The sequence below is a fragment of the Lissotriton helveticus genome, chromosome 9 (genome assembly GCF_964261635.1).
Source record: "Lissotriton helveticus chromosome 9, aLisHel1.1, whole genome shotgun sequence".
NCBI lineage: Eukaryota > Metazoa > Chordata > Amphibia > Caudata > Salamandridae > Lissotriton > Lissotriton helveticus.
Window position 1 is genome coordinate 350824315 of NC_136070.1, and position 14889 is coordinate 350839203.

At 43.0% G+C, this 14889-nt stretch overlaps 1 protein-coding gene across 1 annotated transcript in view; it reads left to right on the top strand.

Annotated features, from left to right (window-relative positions):
• The window catches only part of UNC79 (unc-79 subunit of NALCN channel complex), a 641854-nt gene that overhangs the window by 30156 nt on the left and 596809 nt on the right, over positions 1 to 14889 (top strand).

Below are 14889 nucleotides of genomic sequence, written 5' to 3' on the forward strand. Positions count from 1 at the left end.
TTACATAGCTGCGGGTGCTAGTATGCATGATACCTGGAGGGGGGCGGAAATTATCTGTATTTTTAAAAAGGGCGACAGGAGTAATCCTGCGTATTATCGCCCGATAAGTTTAATAGACATACAGCAAAAAATGTATGCAAGGCACCTTTTAAATAGGATCAATGAATGGACTGAGGAAGGAGATGTCCTTACCAAATACCAAGCAGGCTTCAGAGCAAGAGTTAGTACTATAGATCAACTATGTAAGTTCTGCTGCCCATGCTGGAAATACGTAAACTTACGTAAGGGTCATTTGTATGTGGCATTCGTTGATCTTAGAGCCGCTTTCGACCTCATACCCAGACACCTGTTGTGGAAAGCGCTAGCCAAACAGGGTTTACCCAAAAATATTTTGGAGCAGGTACAAAGACTCCATCATAACAACTTTGCGAAAGTGAGGTGGGGTCCAGATGGCAAACTCACTAAAGCGATACCAATAAAAAGGGGGGTTCGCCAAGGCTGTGTCCTTGCCCCAACCCTTTTTTCCCTGTTTGTTATTGACATGCCCACTTTCCTAAGCAAGTGCAAAAACGATTCCCCAAAATTGGGGGGTGAAATTGTGTCTTCCTTACTATTTGCGGATGATACCATCTTGATATCCCAAACGTCGAGAGGGTTACAATCATTGCTTAATACCTTTCACTCATATTGCAATATAAAAGGTCTCAAGATAAACACCACCAAAACCAAGTACATGGCAATACATCCACATAGTTCCTTCAAGGGAAACTTGGTTTTGGAAAATCAAAAGTTGGAACATGTTAAAACTTTTATATATTTGGGTGTATCCGTTGACTCCAAAATGCAGTGGAAATCTCAAATAGAAAAAAGTAAGCTACTTTTAACACAGAATAGTCACCCCATACTAAAAAGACATAGGGATAGCTGGAATAAAGCTGTGCTACCGGCACTTGAAGTCTTTCGGGCCAAAGCACAATCGGCAGCCCTATATGGGGCTGAGCTGTGGGGACCCCTCTGTAGAAAATCCTTTGAGGTCAAAGAGAATGAATTTTATAGAGCACTTTTAAAATTGCCAGTGTATACCCCAACAACACCAATGCTCCTTGACCTAAATATGAAGCGGACAGATCACCATGCCATACTAACACCGTTAATGTTATGGGTTAGGTTATGGACTACACCTGAGCTGATACATTATAGAGCAGCTCTAGTTGCGTTAAAAGACCTGGATGTTTTTAGCCGTATTGCATGGTACGACCATATCAGAGCATGGTTAGTGAGGGTTGGACTAGCCCATTTTTGGACACATCCATCCGCACTAACCTCGTGTTCAAAAAGGATTCTAAAAATCTCCTTCTGGGCTTATATGAATGAACGGAGAATGAGTGATTTATCTAATGGCTCTCTAACTAAAGAATTTTACCTGTTTAAAACAGAGCCGTGCTTCGAGCCCTTTTTGAATGAAGTAAATCCTCCCTTAGCAAAACCATTATACCTAAAGCTTAGATATGGATCATTGATGATAAAAAGTCGTACAGCAAAGTGGAGTCCATACGGCAATGATAAATGTGGTATGTGTAGTGAAGGTATGAAGGAGGATTACGCACACATACTCTTTTTTTGTCCCGCATATCTGGCAGCCCGGAAAAAATGGATCAAACCCCTTTGTATGAATATTGGTGTTAAGATGTATAGAGTTGCAGAAAGAATTTTAATAACTGACACACGACAAGTTATAGTTTTCTGTATGTGTAGGTACCTGCTTGCTCTATATTTCATCAGGAAAAAAGCGGGTGAAAAACTGTAAAAGATGTAAAATTAATTGGAAATGTCTGCTGATTTCACGGACTTGATTTTATGTGCCATTTTAATATATATATATTTTTAAATATAGTACGCACCCCCTCCAATAGATTTTATTTATACTGCTACCCACAATGGACTATGTAAAATGGAAATGTTTTATCTTCTATCTGTACCTTTTATGATATTTTATCGAAATAAAGGATATATAAATAAATAAATAAACAAATAAATGTGTACCTGGTTCAGATAATACTGGGTCTGGAGATACTGCATTCAGTTTCACCATATTTTGATCCAGACTCAAGGACAGGAGCACAGCCCTCCCTCGTCCTTCAACACTATAGTGGGAGCATGCAGAGCTCCACCTTGCCTACCCTAAACCTGCTGGAAAATATTAGGTGGAAATTGTCAGTGTATTTGTGCCTGGCATTGGAAATAATGCGGACAAGGCCAGGCATACCCAGTGCAGCAGGCTAGTCTCCCTTCTGGGAACAAAACTCAACATTGCCAGACTTTGGTGCGAGAATATCAACAGGAATTTAAGCTTCCGGCCCCATGGCATCCCTTTGCCCTAATCTGTGAAACTTGTGATGAGGGTCGAAGACTGTTTGTAGAATACTTTCTAAGTATAACTACAGCAAATAAATCCATCAAAAATGGATAGTTTTTCTGCTGACTTCCTTTAGACCAAAACTAAGAAAAGGCAAGTCCTAGAACTGCCCTCGTACCTTTGTAAATGGGCCGTTAGATTCAGGTGTTTGTTGCAATGTGATCGCTGATAGAATATATGAACGAAAAATATTGTGTGAACGGAACATTGTGACAAAAATATCAAGGATTAAAAAATGGAGAAGGTAAGTGCAAATAAGTAAGTATAGATTTACTATTTTTAACTCCACATCTACGTACCTTGAAGATATATAAATCATCAAGGTACATATATGTGGCGATATGTATAGTAAAACTTTACTTACTTACAGAAACTTACCTTCATGATAATTTTTACCTTGAAATTCTTGTCACAAAAGTTTGTTACACAATATATTTGGTACCGATATCCTGTGTAAACGTCATCATGGAATTCATGAACTACCCTCTCCCGTGCTAAACTGCGTGGCACTCCTCGTATACTATAGTTCATTTCAGGTACATAACAAGTATTTCAAAATAAGTTTGTGTTGATGACCCTTTCAATCATTGCTCTTGCCCCACAATCAACAATGCAGTTCCTGATGGATCTTAGCTCTTTTTTTGGGCTAATTTCAGGACTGTTAGATGTATTTATATGTATTTTTGCATGAAAGAAGGATCTGAAATACTTTGAATATATCCTAATATCTGCTGACCACATTGCCAGGCAACAGTTCATAAATGATGTACCTCCATTATTTTTAAAGGTTCCAAATAGTCAGTTTGGGCCTTATTTAGAATTTGGTGGACAGGTTACTCCGTGACAAACATACCAAATATCTTTGTTCACTTTAATACGTGCGTATTAAATCTTATGGCACTTGTAATAATGCAGATGGGATATCCGTCACATTGTGATAGAGTAACCGTCTGCCAAATTCTAAATTAAGCCATTTGTAACTATTCGGAATTGAAAGGCTGAAGTTCTGGTGACAGACAGGAGCCTTGCCAGCATAATGCTATTTCGATTGGCCATTCAGGTCTGAAATCTTGGAACCATCTTGGATGAGCAGCTCACTCTTGAACCTCAAGCAAATGTAATCTCCCTGGTGTGTTTTTATCAGCTTAATCTACTCAACGTATTCTTCCCTTCATGAAGTCTTCAGCCCAAACTTGCTTCATCATGGTCCTGGTCAACTTAAGACTAGATTACGCATCCTTGTTGCCTGCTGCGTTGCCTGTCTGCTGCGGAGGGGTCCGACCACAAGCCCTAGACTTCCTTGATAGTGGGAGGAGGAGCGGGCGCCTTTAAACTTGCTGCGAGATCATGGGTGAAGACTGGGCTAAGAACGGGCCTGTCTGCTCCAGTCAGAGCCCTAAGAAAACTGGGCCCGCCCTTTTGTTATTTAGACTTCTCTGGCCCGATGTCAGTGTTTTTTTTAGCAAGGTAGAATGCTTTATTGCTTTGTGGCTTAGGAGTGGGGAAAGAAAGCCCACAGTACCTAAAACGAATAAAGCAGAAATGCCCAGGCCAACAGCCTCCATTACTAACTACTTACATTCTGTCATAGGTGCAATAACATCTGAAGGTCGTATGTCAATACAACGCGGTGTTTACACCGCACTACCATTACAATGCTGGTTTTACAACGCAAGTCATTACCACGACTTGTGCTGTAGGGTGCTGGACTTAGGAATAGTAAGATTTACTATTCCAACACCAGCCTACGTACAGTAGGGAAGGTGTTGGAATAGTAAATCTACTATTCCTTAGCCTAGAGCGTCCTCCAGCACAAGTCGTGGTAACGACTTGCATTGTAAAACCATCGTTGTAATGGTAGTGCGGTGTAAACATTGGGTCGTAATGGATGTTCCCCCATCTGAAATTAAGATTTTTGAAGAGAGAACTAATGCAGTCCTGCGACAATCCTACCCTCCTTCATTAGAACCAGGAGCTATAATTGAAAATCCTGGGATCTGTAAGCCAATTGACACCTGTAATTCTGGCCTTGATGCTACTCTGGGGATTTAGTTTTACAAACTACCTTGCCGCTCCCACAAAGTTTAAACGTCATTCCTGATATAGAAGCTAAAGCAGGGGAAAGCTCTGCAAGTTTATTTACTTCGCCTCCTACAAAGAGAGAAAAGGAGGTATGAGCAAGCAGTTAAAGAAATTATGACCAGCTCAAGATTGTTCAGTTCACAATTCAACTAATATAGCATTAAGGAATCTACAAGCACGAGTGGAGGGAGTGGTTAAGGATTTTAATGATATTTAAATTGCTGGCCCTGAGGTATTGAAGGGTATTTAGACACATGTAATGGAGCTATGTTCTCACTTTTTACAAAAGGTTTAACTAATGTTGACTGATTTTTAAGATGTAATAATGGGCACGTCTTAATCAAAGGAGGATGGATTTTCATTAAAAAGTAGAGTGGCGCACTGGTTAGGTTTAACATTGGGCCAACATGATGATTTTATCAGAAGATCCTCTTAGTCAGAAGGATGGAATGGATTGGTCCACATTAGAAGGGTGCAAAAGGAGATTGTGTGTGGTAAATTTCAAGGACCCAATATTAGTAAGGTATCTTTTACATAACTTATCTAGTCCAGACTGGAAACTTGTTTGTTATTCAGGTGCTTCCTTAGGGGTATTTTTATATGAGTATGAGTATGAAAAAGGCTTTATTTCGATAAAAACATATCTTAAAAGCATGAGCATAAAATCAACACTTTTTGTTAACACATCAAAATTAATCACATTACAAAAGAATAAAAGCTATTTACACATACAAATAAAATCTAAAATTAAATATTTTCTCTGAGCCTTTTTGATCTGATGGACCAGGCCCATCTCAAAAATTTTGCCAGTATACATACATACAACAATCGAGTGTCAGATTTAAGAATGCGCAGTGCTACAGAATGGTCTCTAGTACCCAACTCTCTACACAATGGCTTAAGCCAGTAATTCCTAGGTGCTTTGTATGCCGGACATGCAAACAAAATATGTGCCATTGACTCTATTCCTGTGTCACAATTGGGGCAAGATAGACATGTTTGGAAAGGGACATTCCAGCGGGCGGTCAATTCCCGTATTGGTAGTGTACCAATCCTGAATTGGAAATACAACGCCCTATCAGAGAACTTGTAGATAATATCAAGGTAAGGCTCACTAAGTGTTACATCCTTGATCCTCAAAAAGTCATTGGTTATTCTTCCTAATTTGGGATCAGAGTTACACTTGTTAGATACCCAGCTCCAGTAAAGCTTCTTTAATACTGCTTTCGATGGGGCAGATTTGTTCTCCCATGCCTCACGGAGACCCAGATCACATAAAAGGGATTTGACATCTTTGAGCCACTTAATTTTATGCCATCCCATCATAGACATCACTTCCGACAGACCTTCTGCATACTTTGCTAACTCCAGCACTCGCCATAACCGAGCCCATAATAGAAGTGGTCGGAGTTTGGCCAGGTCATTTATCGAGTGACAGCCCAGATCCAATAACAATGGGACGATAGGAGTGCTCTGAGGGGGTGCCATTAGATCTTTAAAAAATCTATTTTCAGATTTAGACAGCTGCTCCATGTTACTTAAGCCCCAGAGTTCGGCCCCATATAGGGCTGAGCTTACTCCTCTAGCCTTGTATATTTCGATTGCTGGGCCGATGGGTCTAGTTGATGAGGAGCGTTGTTCCTTAAGGATGGCCCCCACTACCCTTTTGTGACCTAAGAGCATTTTCTGCATATGAGGGTTCCACTTCATTGAATCCGAAATACGTATTCCAAGATAATCGAATACCATAACCCTTTCTAGTGATACAGAATTCTAAACTGGGGGCCTACCAAGTTTTTTGGCGGCTTCAGTACCAAATACTTGGTCTTATCTGTATTTATCACAAGCCCTCTCAGGGTACAGAAGGACTGGAAGCTATCTAGGAGAGTCTGAAGGCCAGCCGGGGATTTGATAATAAGAAGGGTATCGTCGGCGAACAGGAGAGTTGGAATTCGCTCACCCGCCAGGGATGGTGCATCAGATGGACTTTTCAGCAAATGCTCCACCACGCCGTTCACATAAAGTGAGAACAGAGTGGGAGCAAGAACACATCCCTGGCGGACGCCCCTGTTCACCGGAATTCTGTTAGTCTTCTGCCCCTGAGGGCCCCACCTCACTTCAGCAAAATTGCCATCGTGGAGCCTCACTAGTAGTGACAGAATATTTGATGGAATCCCCATTTCAGTCAATACTCCCCATAAGCGTTCTCGAGGCACCAGGTCGAAGGCAGTCTTTAGATCAATGAATGCGAGGTAAAGACTGCCTTTTCCTATGAGAACCCCTTTCCAGTAGCTATGTAACAAGCTGAAAGCCTGCTCTATTGTCCCAGTTCCAGATCTAAAACCTGCTTGGTAATCCGAGAGAATTTTGTTTTCCTCTGCCCATTGTAGGATTCTCTCGAGTATCACCTTCGCAACAACCTTCTGGGTGGAATCGATGAGGCTTATTGGGCGATAATTGGCAGGGTCGCCCCTATCTCCCTTTTTGAAGATCGGGACGACCTCTGCCCCCTTCCACGACTCAGGAATAGGAGCCCCATTATCAATAGCATTTAATAAATTAGAAATAAGCTTTGCCCATTTGTGGGGGTCAAAGCAAAGAAGGTCACCTCGAATACCATCAGGCCCTGCTGCTTTGTGTGGCACAATGCCCTTGATCGCATTTTCCACTTCTTTGTCTGTAAATGGAAAGCTATTGAGATCCCCCAGGATTGACAAGAAGCTATAAGAGATAGGCTCATTTTGACCACCCTGTGAGCAAGAGTACAGTTTAAAGAAGTGGTCAAACCATGTTTGGCTTACTATATTGCAAGTTATCAGGTCTTTATCAGGTCTATTCTTAGTTCCTATAATATTCCAAAAGCGGCCAGCATCTCTCCCGAGGCTAGCCTCTTTAAGTGACTGCCAATACTGGTCTTCCCACTCTTTTTTTGCTTCTAGAACAGTCTGCTTGTATTCTTTCCTAGCCAACTGGATACAGCCTTGTGACTTGCTCTTAACTGCCTTTATTAATGCAGATTTCTTACGGCGACATTTTGTTGTATACCACCCCTCTTTACCGTTAGATCTACGGGGCTCTCTCTGTGCACCACCTTTATTTTGGACCAAAAATAGATTACCCAATGCTTCAATGGTCTCCTGAAAAATATCTGTGACCCTAGATAAGCCACATTGATCTATATGGGTTATATGTAACTTGGTCTGTGCTGCTAGGAGAATGGTCCCAATATTCTCAACTTTCCCTTCGTCCAAAGCAACTTTGCACCATTTCAAGCGCCTACCACAATTTGAAAGGCGCACTTCTAGGGTCGACATTAATGCAAATGGTATTGCAGGACCATGCGCACATGGCCACAAGGGGTGTAGGCTCAGGGAAAGCAGATTATGATCACTAGCGATAGTTGGGAGGACTGCCATATCCTGCATGAAGCGCCAAAGCTTAAGATCAAGGAGAATATAATCAATCCTTGTGGAATGATTTACCCTGTTATACGTAAGTGCCCCAGACGGATCTGAAAGAGTTCTGCCATTTGCTCCTCTTAGGCCGAATTCCATAACAAGCGTGTTCAACTGTATAGCCCGTTGCGACCACCTCTGTATCGGTTGGATTGAGAGTATGGGTATACCCCACCTAGTATCGTCCTCGGCAGTATCTAAGATGTCTTCCGCTGCAAGGGGCTCAAATGTACAATTGAAGTCCCCTGCAACAAGGACATACGTACTCTGATGACATTGCCTAAGTTCATCCTCCAGAAGTGCGACTACGGGGGATGGAGTACCACCTTTGGTGCCACAAGCATATATGTTAAATATCTCCATAGTTCTCCCTCTCCGTGGACCACTTAGTGAGATCCTTAAGATGTCTGGCGAATTACATTGTATTTGTTTGAAACTGCATCCCAGCGAGATGCTCACCCATACTAGAAGCCATCCTGAACGGCGGCCTCTCCCTGTACGGGGGGATATTGCTGGTAAAAAGAAGGTAGTATAACCCACTTTATGGTGGGGCACCAGGCTCCAAGTCTCCTAGAGAATGCAGATTGTATAAGACTCAACCAGGGTATTCCAATCTGGCAGGTCTAGTTTCCTGGAAATACCCGCTATATTCCAGGACAATATCTTTATAGGAGGATCAAACACAGCTAAATTCTCTGGTGTATATGTTGGTACTGGAAATGAGCTGTCTCCTGTCCCAGTAAGGTCTACTACCTGGTGTGACAGAGTAACTTCCCGTTGGCTGGCAATATTCCCCATCCTAAGGGGTTGATCTAACAGGATCGGACTCCTTCCATGATCTTCTACACGAGGACCCTGGGTGCCACTTATTTCAGTCTTAGTAGCGACCCCCCACAATTTTCCCTCTCTCTTAGTGCTTTCGCAGCTCCTGTGTAGAATTAGTGGTTCTGACACTGGCCTAAAATTACAGCTATCATTATTATTTATGAAAGCACTATCAGGGGTTCCGAGGATCCATTGTTTTTCAGCGGATGCCCTGCTGCCAATTGACAAAGTACCAGCAGCGTCGTTAGGTGACAAAACAAGGGGGCAACAGTCTCCTTGTCAATATCTGCAATCTAACCCACAAGAAGAAAAACTTCTGTTCGAAGCGGGTACTGTGTATGCAGGATCATTAATAGAAGTAAACCCGCCGCAGGCCCTCCCCCCGGGTGGATAATAGGGGTTCTGAATATGCTGGGGATCGGCAAATTGTAGGTGGAAGTGGCGCAGATCATAGGTGCCAATTCCACTGCAATTGTAGTCGACCTGTGGGTTGCAAAAGAACCTCGGAACGCGGGCATCCCTGAAATTTACAAGGATGCAATCCCCAGGGGTATCCTTGGCTCTACTACCAACCCAATTTACCCTTCTGACAAAAAGAACCCGACCATCAAACTGGCTTGGGAGTGGTCTGTTCCTGTTCAGCCAGTGGGTGGTTTTATTTTTTCAGTTTGTGATAAGATTCGAATTTCCCAGACTTTAACTGTGGTACTCCAGTTAACACCACTACGTATGGCTGACATTCGGGCGGTAAGCTAATATGATTTAAGTTCTGGCTATCTGTCATTACCATCCCAGGCTTTTGATTTATCGTGAGATGATCGCTACAGTGCCCAATTATTTTGCTTGGGCTGCGCTCTTTTTCCTGGCCATGTGAGGAGGAGCCACGTGTAAATTCTTTTGCCCCTTTGGTCGAGGTTAAGATCGTAGGTTTCTTGCCAGACTTGGAGCTATGGGTTGGGGTATCTATTGCTATACGATCCGCTCCAGGTGGAGGCCCGGAAACTACAGCAATATTTGATGAATCTGACTCAGGTATGGATGTGAGGTCTACCAGAGGTTTTTGTGTAGGAACACAGTCGTCCTGTTTATTTCTCGACTGCAACTTAATTAATGTTTTAAGGGAGAAAAAGTTATCAAGGGTGGCTTTCTCAAATCGATCCAATCTCTCCGACAATACCTTTACCCTCTCTAGTATTGGCAGTATAAGTGATTTCGCAATTTGTTCTATATGAGCGATAAGAGGAGTCTGGGATATGGCACCTGTGGCAGCAAGTGGTTTTGGACAAGAAGTTACCAACACAGGTACACTGCCCAGGACAGAGCTGCCAACGCGTAATTCAGCAGCTGGTGGGAAGGATGTAGATTCTACTGACCTCCCCAGGCCAATTATCTTTCCTGTTACATTTTGTTTCTTGATTTAAAATTTTTAGAAGTTAATGGGCGCCCCCCCTTTCGGCCACTAGCGACTCTTTTCCTTTTGGAGGCAACTAGTCTAGACCCTGCACTATATGCAGACTCTGAGTGCGCTAAGATGCCCTGGAGTGGCGGAGTATTTATGGTAACTATATGCTCCATGTGTGGGGGTACCCTCTGTGGTGGAATTGGGGAGTATGTCTGTGTTATATGACCTTGTGCAATGGGCCTCTCAGAGTTCACCCCTGTGCTCCCTGGGCTAGTTGATGCGTTACCCAGCTGAACGCCTTCAATATGCTCCTGAATTTGGCCGGAGAAAGAGCCAGCGATAGTGGCCTCCGCGAGAAGCGTTTACGATTTAATGGTTTGATAGAAAGGCGCCGCTTAGTAATAGCAATTTCTTTTTCGAGGACCGAGTAAGCACGGGTGATAAACTGGTCTAACGTGCCACTCACACAACCCCCCCCCTGACCTTTACTGAACATGTGGACATTGACATTTGCAATAAATTTAAACAGCGATGATGTAACAAAGCACTATGTTACGCCAAACAATGAAATAACCATACACCTTGTAGAATACCTCGTAGAGTCTAGTTCAGTGGCGGGGAGTTAGGGGGGTGGCCCTGCCCGGCCTCTGTCGGCCGCAGTCGGACGTAGACGGTCCCACCCTTGTCCCAGGCTTCTCCCGGGACGCTCCTGCGCGCTCCGGCGCAGCGGAAGTGGTCAGATGGATTCATGTGTCGATGCTGTTGGGCGGTCTCAGGCCCCGGACCAGGTGTGGTGAGCCCAGAGCCTTCTGGGACTTTGAGTCCAGGCTTGCAGGTAGGGCGTCTTCAAAGTCGGTGGCAGCCCTCTGGTCTAAAACAGGCAGCGAAAACAACGGCAAACAGCCCCCGCTGTTCACAATGGAATATCCAACCTTCAGGAATTATGCCCCGGTCTCCAGAATAGCACACACAAGCACAAGCGCTGCGGCACCCGCGGGAGCGGCGAGGTTTTCAACGATGAGCGCCGGTGCTGTGGGTGGTCTCAGGCCCCTGACCAGGTGTGGTGAGCCCAGAGCCTTCTGGGACTTTGAGTCCAGGCTTGCGGGTAGGGCGTCTTCAAAGTCGGTGGCAGCCCTCTGGTCTAAAACAGGCAGCGAAAACAACGGCAAACAGTCCCCGCTGTTCACAATGGAATATCCAACCTCCAGGAATTATGCCCCGGTCTCCAGAATAGCACACACAAGCACAAGCGGGTATTTTTATAAACTGACTATTAGTACATTTAATCCTCCTCCATTGTCCGTTCTGGGGTAAGAGGTGCAGAAGGGCACTGATACTTGCTTTAATGTTCCCACAGCAAATCGTTTCAAGCCACTTGAGGAGCTTAACACAAATGGTTGACTACCATGCTTAAGAAATGTTGCTCAACCTCACATTATATCAGCCCCAGCTGCATGTTCAGAGTCCAAAGTCTTACATTTTGGTTTTCCTAATAGAGATGCCCCTTTGTCATCTTCTCCTCCTAGATGAGACATGAGCTTGACCCTTGATCTTGGAACATTGCTGGTGCTCATACCAAAATATCTCGGCCTGATTGGCTATCTTTTGTCAGCATGTTTGATATTATCTGTTGCCAAGCGACCTGGATTAGGGAGGATTTCCATATTGATGGTTTTTACGCCTTTTCTCAACATGCTACTCCTCCTCCTGAAGGTAGGGCAAAGGGAGGACTGGCTACATTTATTTCGGTTAAAATGACCCTGATTTGAACAATCCAAGTTTGCTCCTCACTGTATTTTCTGGTTACCCTTCTCTCTCTCCAAACTTCCTTAAATATCTTACGGGAACATTTTTTATCAAAAAAGCCCTAATAATAGTAGGGGACTTCCGACAGACCAGCTTGATGTCTTTTTAGAAAGGTTTTTAAAAAACAGATCTCAGAATATTTTTCTAATTTGGGTAGGGGATTTTAATATTTCAATCTGTGAGTTTAGTGGCCAATATGTTTGTGGTTTTAATGATCAGAGAAATAATGAAATGTTCCATTTTCGCCACTCAGTGTAGTGTGAATCTCTAGATAGACTAATGATGAACTATTATTTAACTTTTTTTTAAATCAAATGACCGCTTCACAAATCCCTACTTTTAATAACAGTGCGAAAGGGAGTATGATTGATTTTATATTGGTTTAAACTGATATCTGTGCATTTTTTAAAGGGTTCTAAATGATATGTAATTGTAGCAGCGACCATAACCCCCTTAACTGCTTTCTAGTATATAAATGTAAATAAGGCAGGTTCCTCAAGACAGCTTCCCAACTGTGAATACTCCAAGTCCAAAGTCATAAGGATGCATTTTTAACATGTTTGTCTTATAAACCTATAGAAAGTGGTGGCCTGCTGTGTTAGCAGGTCACGCACGGGTTGCACAGCGTATATCCATTGGTTTTTCCAAATTAATGCACCTCCACCATAGTAATCCATTTTATATCATATTTATTTCCTTCCTTTTAAACATGGTTTATCCATTTTGTTGAGACATCACGTCAAAAGATGAAATTCGTAGTATTTTTGGTTTTTTAACTCGATGTATTGCCCATCCAGGCCTATACATGAATATATCTCGAATTCGCAAACATCCACCAGATTCGGTACAATTTCTTCACTCAATGCATTTCGGTTTTAGTAAACCTTCATCAGGAGTATCTATGAATTATAGAAATATATATATTACCTTCACATAACAAGTAAACCCCACAAAAGAATTATATAGTTCAGACTGTCCATCTCCATTGCAAACAAATTACTAAACTTTCCCACTGCCTATACTTAATCCCCACAATAGTCTTAAACTTCAATTAAAAAAGTGCGCAGTCCACTGCATGCAACCTGCAGATTTTTTAAAATTCTACTGCCAGATTCACCACAGGCCAAAGGAAATAGGATCATATCTCACCCACTTTTCACAGACTGTACTGGCCCGTGGTGAAGGAGAGAATTGACTTCAAACCACTTTCCATTGTTTATAAACATATTTTCTCTATCAATTGCTTCATTCTCATGCACGCACTTAGATCATCCTCTCTTAACTTTTTAAAAATGTTGTTGCGCAAAAGATCAGATTTGGAGTCAAATGCTTTTTCACTCACCGTTTCCAGGCTTTGCGGGAGGCCCGCGGTCCCTGCAGGGGACCCCATAGGAGGGCAAACCCCGTAGTAGTGCGCAGGGAACCGCAGGCCCGCCTTGGGGAGGGTGGGTGGGCGGGGCCGGACATCCAGGCCACCCCCCTTTCTTTGCTGACTGATATGGGGCGCACTTCCTCCTTGGCGCCCTCTTTGCTGCTGCTCCTTGTCCCCGTTGGTCGCTCCCGGCTGTCCTCGCCAGCCCAGTCTCAGGCCCGAGCCCCCTCCGCTCCCTCACTTCCCCCCACGACGCCGGACGCGAGGCCCGCAAGAATCACCAGCACCCTCCCCCGCTCTTACATGCGGCCGCTGCGGGTCGACAAACGCAGGGACCGCCCGCATGGCTTAAGGTCTAGCTAAGCCGCTGCCTAACTCCCTTCTCTCAAACATCTCTGTCATTATTCAGTTCTGGAAACACCTGAAGACCATATATTATGTTTGGCTTAGGTTGAGTAATTTAATGCCATGAAGTGAAGGCATCTTTGTGATTTGAAAATACCTTATTTGTTTCATTACATTTTTTCAACAATTTCTCAGTACAAAAACTAAATACACAGAAACCATGTTCCTGCAAGATAATGGATGTCCAACATAAAGGTTCACCATTGGCTATAATACCAAGAACCCATCTGCTGCCAAAAGTTGGTACCCATTATGCCTTAAGCACATTGCAGCAGCACTTCCAAGTCTGTAATACCAGGAGTGACTAGGAGAAGGGCATGGTTCTGCACAAACCAAATGTCTTTCTCCGAAGATGCGCCTGCAATAAATATGTAATCCTTCTTGAGGGTCACAGTCCCCAGCCTCTTCGTCTTCAAGTCTTTCGAAGGGGCCTGACTCTATCTTTAATCATTCTTCCAACCAGCCCCTGAAAAATTATGCGTTAAGCCTATTTTTGGCTAACAACTACCCCAGTTATAGATCCAACGGTAGGGAATTTATTACAGACGTCTTCAGTATAGACTTCTGAATGACACAAGGATGTTCCATCTAGTCTTTTAACTTATTTCGTGCTAGAACCATTTTCAATTACAGTTCAGAGTAAACCAGTTTTTTAAAGGCTTTCAGATACCATGAAAGACTGTTAAACAACAGTCTTTGGCAGTGTTTCTCGAACTTTCTAGAACCACCACCCACTTTTTAGAATAACAATCTTTTGCAATTCAGCTAGCTATAATGGACATGAGTGGGAAGACCTTTTAATGTAACAAGATCATCCTGTTGTAGTGCACTGTCATTTACAGACATCACATTTCCCATTGAAATAACCACTAAATTTGCACCAACACACTTTTACGGATACAACTATATTTCACACCGATGATAATGGGTGGAAATCGGATTTGAGTGAATATTTATCATTTGTGTATCACCAAGTAAAGTGTCTTGATTTGTTTTAATATATATTATAATCTTTGATTCCATCACTCTTCAGAATTGGAAAAAAAAGTACTCCATTTTTGCTTGTCCAACTACTGAATCTGTACAGTTTATTTACAGGCATTTACATGTTGTTGTGTGTTACAAA